This window comes from Mus caroli, chromosome X, assembly GCF_900094665.2.
Source record: "Mus caroli chromosome X, CAROLI_EIJ_v1.1, whole genome shotgun sequence".
NCBI classification, from domain to species: domain Eukaryota; kingdom Metazoa; phylum Chordata; class Mammalia; order Rodentia; family Muridae; genus Mus; species Mus caroli.
Genome location: NC_034589.1, coordinates 63,688,937 through 63,696,795, shown reverse-complemented (window position 1 = coordinate 63,696,795; position 7,859 = coordinate 63,688,937).

Sequence of the window (7,859 nt, the reverse complement as noted above, 5' to 3'; positions counted from 1 at the left end):
AAAACTCATAGTTCTGAGTGCCTCCAAAAGGAAACTGGAGAGAGCATACACTAGCAGCTTGACAACACACCTAATAGCTCTAGAACAAAAAGAAGCAAATTCACCCAAATGGAGTAGAAGGCAGGAAATAATCAAACTTAGGGCAGAAATCAATGAAGTAGAATCATAAAGAACAATATAACGAATCAGCCAAACCAGGAGCTGGTTATTTAAGAAAAATCAATAAGATAGATGAACAGTTAGCCAGACTATCTAGAGGGCACAGACACAGTAACCAAATTAATAAAATCAGAAATGAAAAGAGAGATATAACAATAGAAACTGAGGAAATTTAAGTTTCATCAGATCCTACTACAAAAGCCTATATTCAACAAAACTGGAAAACCTGGATGAAATGGACAACTTTCTAGACAGATACCAGGTACCAATGTTAAATCAGGATCAGATTAAACCATCTAAACAATCACATAACCCATAAATAAATAGAAGCAGTCATTAATAGTCTCCCAACAAAATAAAGGGTTCTTATAATTCAGTTCTGTCAGCTTCCATAGTGTCCTAAGAGTCAACAGTTTTGTAACCATGAGTATAGTGGCAGTATTATTATTGCCATTTAACATAATCACTAAAGTAAACAATGGAAATAAAGGTTATGTTGGCATCTTACCACAATGACCCATGTAGACTATTAAAGAGGAACATCCTGACATTTGTTTAATAATAAGACTTTAGGATTATTATAACTTTCAGGATGGTTAGGATATTAAAAAGAAGTTATTCTGACATTTGATAGCAATAGTGACGTCTGGATAAATTAATAGTGAAAAACAACTAAAATAAGAGAGTGTATACAGAAGCCCAAAGATGGCAAAGAGAACTAGAAATTTCTTTTTGATAATCAGAATAAGAGAACTACTACATGAAAAGTTATTACGTGGAATTTAATTAAATATCAAAGGCAAGGATAGAGTTTCTACACTGGTGTCATAAGATTTTTTTTTGGTAATAATAAACTCACATACCAATGGGGGAGGGTTAAGATCTATATAGAAAATCAAGGGTGGAACAGATATATCAAGTAGATGGATTCTCAATAAACTTATTTAGCACATCTCTGTTAAACTGGAGTCAATAGGCCAAGATTAAGTCTACTCCAGATAAAGGCTCTAGAGAACCTGAATAAAATTTGGTTGAGTATTTGTTAAAATATATGATTATGACCAGGCATGGTACCTCATGCCTGTTTCATCAGCATTTGGGAGACTGATGCAAGAGGATTGCCACAAGTTTGATCCACAGAACCCACTAAATGTTGAGAATGGTGGCACAAGTTCATAATCCGAGGCAAAGACAAGCACATTCATAGGTGCTCACTGGCCAGCAAATCTAGCCTAAAAATCCATAGATGGTTTAGGAATTGAGTCAGTGTGGCTCTGAATGTATAAACATAAATGGTTTGTGGTATCCTTTAGTGCTTGGAAGCCCTCCCAAAGAGTGTTATCTTTGGAAGCACAGTTCCATTCCCACATTTAAGAAGTGGTTACCCACTAGAATTTTTGGCAGCTACAAATATATTGTAGTAAGCTATAAATTCAGTCACACTCTGAATACTGGGCAGTTCACTGGTCTTCTCATTCAGTTCTATATTGAAAGTGCCACAGTGATTCTACTTGTCAATAGTCTATTGAATAAAACAAATGGTTGCATATTGGAGTATTTTGCTGACACAAAGGCCTTATATGTCTGAAAACAGTTTTTGAATACTTTCTACTATGGCATCTCCACTGTCTACTTGTATTATGAAAAAGAGATTCAGGCTTTCAATTACAGCTAGTCTCCAGGCTACCAGACCATCTTACAACTGCTTATTCTTAATACCTATCCTGTCAGAATGAATCAGTACAAACTTTTCTTACATTACTCTAGATGTTTACTCTCTATCTCAAGTTTGAAGCCTACTTAAGCTCCTAGGAACTTTTCCTCTTTGAACAACATTGTTACAAACAAGTCATATCTGCAGATATTTGCCCATAGATGTTTACGAAGAAGAATGCTGGTGATGATTTTTGTTGTTGTTCCTATCTAAAATTACAAAGGCTTAGAGACACGAATACTTAGCCATTGCTTGGCTGTTCCTTCAGTGCCAGGACCACAGAAGGTGAAAGCAATAAGCTTCCAGTATGTTCTTAACATTGAATTCCACATTCAACAATCAAAGAGATATACAGATATGGATAGCATTAGTATATATTACATAATTATCTGTTAATATTATTATATACTACATTACATAAAACAAAACAAACAAAAAGTCACAACTTTTCCACCTAGAGAATCACAAAACTTGGGGCCACAAGAAAAGGAATATCTTAAATTGATTTTGGTACTAATCATTTCCGAAGTTTAAGTGAGAATGAAGCTTTAGTGGGGTGTATCAAAATGTGTATACTCTATTTCCAACAGTCTCCCTGCTAAGCCATCTATGGATGATTCTGAATCATATGTTGAATAGTAAGGAGTTGACTCTACCCCTAAATACTGTCTCCTGGCTTGTCAAGAAGCTCATATTCCCACCATAAGCATATAAAGACTTAGTCCTCTTATTTACTCCATTCCTAAATTTCTCTTTCTTCTCTCTCCTCCTCCTCTTCCTCCTCCTCCTCCCCCTCCTCCTCCTCCTCTTCTTCATCATCATCATCATCATCTTCTTCTTCTTCTTCTTCTTCTTCTTCTTCTTCTTCTTCTTCTTCTTCTTCTTCTCTCTCTCTCTCTCTCTCTCTCTCTCTCTCTCTCTCTCTCTCTCTCTCTCTCTCTCTCTCTCTCTCTCTCTCTATCTTTTCTACTTTTCTATTTATTTTTTCTTGTTATAGATTGTAGGTTGTCAGGTTAACATGAACTAGTCTGTGTCTGTTATTGTTTTTTCCTATTCTCTGTGATTTTTTTATATTATTTCTATTTAATAAAAATACAGATGTCCTGTACACTGATGAAGCATTTATAGAATTCTTTCAAGAAACAAAATATAGTTGCCTTTACTGTTGTGCCAATCAAACACTCTATCCAAAAGAACACAGATGATTAAAATAGCAAAAGATGGCTTGGGGTATGGCTCAGTGAACAGCACTTGCCTGGTATGCACAAGGCTCTAGGATCATCTCCTAGTACTATCAAAATATGAGGCATTTTCTGTCTTATTTGAAAGATCATATATAATTCCTTGATGAAAAAAGGTTAACATATATTTCGTCATGACCAAGCCTTCAAACAATACAAACTGGATAGATAGTTTTGGGGGTTGTTGTTGTTTTGGTTTTTGTTTTGTTTTTTACAGTTCTTACATACTTGAGTAAGCTCAAGGACTTTATGCTTTCTTAATTATATATACCATATAATTTTTTTGTATTTAGTATTTCATCAAATTTAGTAATCCGGTATTTCTAAAATTCAGAAAGTGTTCAGCCGTCTACATTTATGTGGATCAGAAATCTGTATGACTTATACTCTGAGGTTCATTGTAGAAAACTTTGCAAGGGTAACAGGAAGTCAAAAGTCTTAATAAAAAATTCATCCAACTAACTCCCTTCTCTACATTTTTGTACTTGGGGGAAAAAAAGGTTACTGGACATTTCAGGGAAAAAAATCCATTAAAGGAAGCCTGACAGAACTTCCTACCCTAAGCTATCAATTTCACATTTATTCTCCAGAATATATTGTGTTAAATACCTCTGATTTTTATTAAGAGAAAACTGTAACAAGTTTTTCAAAAAGTGGTATCTTTCTCACCATATTTATCATGAAAGTGTCTCTAAGCCCATACCATTGTTTGCCATTATTACTTTAAATGTTATTAAAAATGAAGCTTCCCCTACCTTGGCTGCTCAAGTTCACAAACTAAGATCAGTGGAGATCTAGGCCCGTGTTATGCTATTTTCCCTCACAAGCAGAATGAACTTTGAGAAAGAACCTACCTCCCTGAAGCCTCATGATCTTCACTAAGGTTTGTGGAGATTAAAGAATATGTGAGAATCCTTATACCTGGACTAGGCTGAAAAATCAGAGGTCATTAAGTTCAGCTATTGTTCTCACTGTGCCTTTGTTTCTGTCTTCAGTCTGATAGGTACCCCATAACTCACAAGCTTCTTTCCTTTATATTTTCTTTCTTTTTGTTTGGTTCTTTTGAGATAGTGTCATAGACTCTCACTATGCAACTCATGTTGGCCTTGAAGTCACAGTAATTCCCTTGCCTTGGCCTTTCAGGTGTTGTGATTACAAGCATGTACCACCACATCTACATAAATGCCTTGATTTCAATGTATTTGAAAGATTGACTACCACTCAAGAAGTGATATGTATTAGCTTTTAACTTTTTTCCTTTCTCTTTTCCCTCCCTCCCTCCCTCCCTCCCTTCCTCCCTTCCTTCCTTTCTTTCTTTCTTTCTTTCTTTCTTTCTTTCTTTCTTTCTCTCTCTCTTTCTTTCATATTTTTTTCCATGTTGGAGATTAAACCCATGGCCTTATTCATGCAAGTCATAGTTCAACCACTAAGCCACATCCCAATCTTAGCAGTATAATTTTTAAATAAATTTATTCTTTGACATTCCAATCAAGCATGTATAAAATACATTCCAATTACTCTTGCCTCCCTCTTTCTCTTGTCTTTCTCATGACTTTATAAATCCTCTCTCTTCCTCTAGAAGTCATTTTTTCTTATTCATTTATTTTTGTCTTCTTTTGAGACATAATGAGCTTAACAGGAACCATCTGTGTGACAGTGATTTGGGAACTCACCACTAGGACCTTTTTATCAGTGAGTGCACAGCTATTGGCAGTGACTCCCCAGTTTCCAAAGATCTATCTGTGGCCTTTTCCAGCCATCATCTTGTATACCAATTTCTTATACTACCAGTACATTTTTTGTAATGCTCAATATGGCAATAGTCTTTTTCACTATATAAGAAAATAATGCATAAATATACTAACCTCCAGCCCCAATGCAAGAATCTCTAAAGAATCCAAACCCACACCCGCTCCTGACTAGGAGTAAGCATATGTCCTAGTATAGAGGCTGTTGCCCATTCTACTTTAGAATATATCTACAATTTTTGAAAAAGTACAGCATTAAGACCAATAACACAGAATCAATCTTCAAGGTGAGATGCATGCATCTGTGTTACAAAAGTCACAAATAATTCTAGCACACGCCACATTCTGGGCAGCACTACCAAAAATATTTCTCCTGGATCTATTAAACACTATAAGACTCTTCATTACAAAGGACCGAATCACTTTTTATAATTAGAAGCACAGGAAATAGGTGATCAAGGTGAAAGATGACTTGTTTAACTTAAAGCAGTGAGTCTAAGAGGGAGCTTCATCTTGAAGTAGATGCGGGGTCTAAAGGACAGCAGTGATGTTTGTGCTCCCTATCTACTCAGGTAGAAAAGGACAAATGAATCAACAGCCTAGGGGGTTACAAATCAATCAATAGATAGTTATCTAACAATTGTAGACTGCTAAATTGTCCATGTGTAAGCTAATGCTTAGGTGGCACCTTCAGTATTAATCATTAACCATTCTCAGCTGTGGAGTGACAGTGCTACCCTTATCACCATCTTATCTGCTGTTAAAGATAAGGAACCTGGGACAAAGAAAAATTAAGTGACTTGTGTTAAGAGGAAAATTCCTTCGACCAATTAAATTCAGTAGAATTTGTGTGAGCAAAATTAAACAAAACCCCTTCTAAATTGGACTGCTAGTAGAACCAGACCAAATTAGCAAAAAGTAAGTAATAAGATAATCCACCGTAAATAGGAAACAAAAATGAGAAAAGGAAAACAACTTACAAGCCTAGTCAACCAACCAGTCAAACACTCACAGCTTAACGTTTATAGCCTAATTAGGCAACTGGCAGTAGCCTGCTGAGTTAGGGGAATTACACCCTGGGTTGGTTTGGTTTGTTGGGCCTGTTACAAGAACTCAATACAAATACATGGATTTCTACAGGATTTTATTTAACATTTGTCAGCTCTCATACAACCTAGAAAGAAATGTTAGAGATAAAATATGACCCCCCCAAAATGCTGTGTTTATATCCACCCTCTTCAGTATTATTTAAAGTGAATTGTCTTCAGGACTCCATGATGACAGTCCTAGTGTTGTTTGAGTTTATAGCAACTTGATATCATCAGTACCACTGACTGTCTGGCTGGAAATCAAGATTTTAGAATTTTATGCTGCTTATTTATAGAGTTGAGAAGCTTTTAATGTATCTTTTTTATGTATCTCAAATGGGTCCGTATTTTTAATACACTAGATATGCATAAGGTAATGAAACTTAGAGATGAATGACATATACTACTCCCAGAAAAATTCATATTAGTCAGATATATGGAAGTATTTCAAATCCTTCAAATCCTATTTCTTCCTATATGGGTCCCTTTCCACATTATAATGAAGCTGTTTTGTAGCCTTCAATATTTTTATTAACTGTGGCAAATGTTGCTACATGCACTATCTGTTTGATGTATATAAACTGCTAAATGTAAATTAATATGGAAGTTCCTCCAGCATTACCACAAGCTGTCATGGTACACATTAAGTGGTTTATTATGATGATTGCTTAGTAAATTTATTGCTAGTGAAGTAACTCATCAAAGTGATCTATCATCAATGTAGCACACAAAATCTGGATTAACAATTTTTAAAATATCAATGAAAGTATTTGGGGGTAAATGAATATATTGAAAGTACTTTAACTAATAGCTCTATCCAGTTCTAGTCTTATCCTTTTAGAGCTTGCAAATACTTAGCAATGTGAATGATGATGTAAAGAAAAAGAGTTAGGTGAGGATTTTCTTCATAGGAAAGCTATCAGAAAGTTCCTGGGCAAACAAGACTTTAGTTGCTAGAGTGCCTGAATTGGGTTATGGAACAAGGCTCTGGCATTTGAAGAAACCAAACAAATTCTGGTGCAGACTATGACTTTCACCATTCCCTCAGAAAGACTCAGGCTGTTAGAGTGTACAAAGGCAGGAACAAAGCTTGAAAATACGCTTGAATTGAACAGAAAGGGATTTTCTGGTTAACTGAACCTAGAGAGTGTTGGGGAATATTTTGTTGCTCAAAATTATTTTAGCACATATCCTAGAGGATTCATGAAAAATAAAATAGCTTGCTTACAAATATTTTCTACTGTATACCCAATATCTAGCTGAAGGAAGAACTGGATTTTAGAGGACAGATAAAAGGGTGCATAATGACCTATATCCATTGGTGATGAATCAACAGAAAAGCAGCCCCTCATTTAGATCCCTTAGAAGCTGAGGGCATGGAAGACTGGGCCTATTCCAGTAAAAGAGTGTAACATAAAAATTCTGTCTTCAGGAATCCAACACCCAGACAACTAACCAAAGAGACATATTGGAGATGGATAGAGAAAGTGATAAGACAGATCAACAAATGGTTATGTGTAAGATTAATCATGCCCCCTAAAACATATATCTTGAATTTGGATATAGTCAATGACAACTGAACTTTGAAAGAAAAAAATAGAGGACTATCGACCCCCACCCTGCCATCCTCTTGTACTTCTTATGTAGTTTACATTCTCAAGTAAAGACAGAGTACAAACTATAGTTCTTTGATTAGGTGTTATCCTCAACTTTGAACTTCAAATTCTTGAGAATCTGATTTTGCCTAAATTCAGATGGTGCAACTACTTTATACAATAAATTTTAGTTCTAGCTAGATAACACCAAAGAGTGGGTATGTTCAAAAAGCCAAGGCCCAAACATGGGAAGAAGAATGGCCATGCAGCTAGTGCCAACCATCAATCAGATAGGAGCTGGGTGTCCAGGCTGT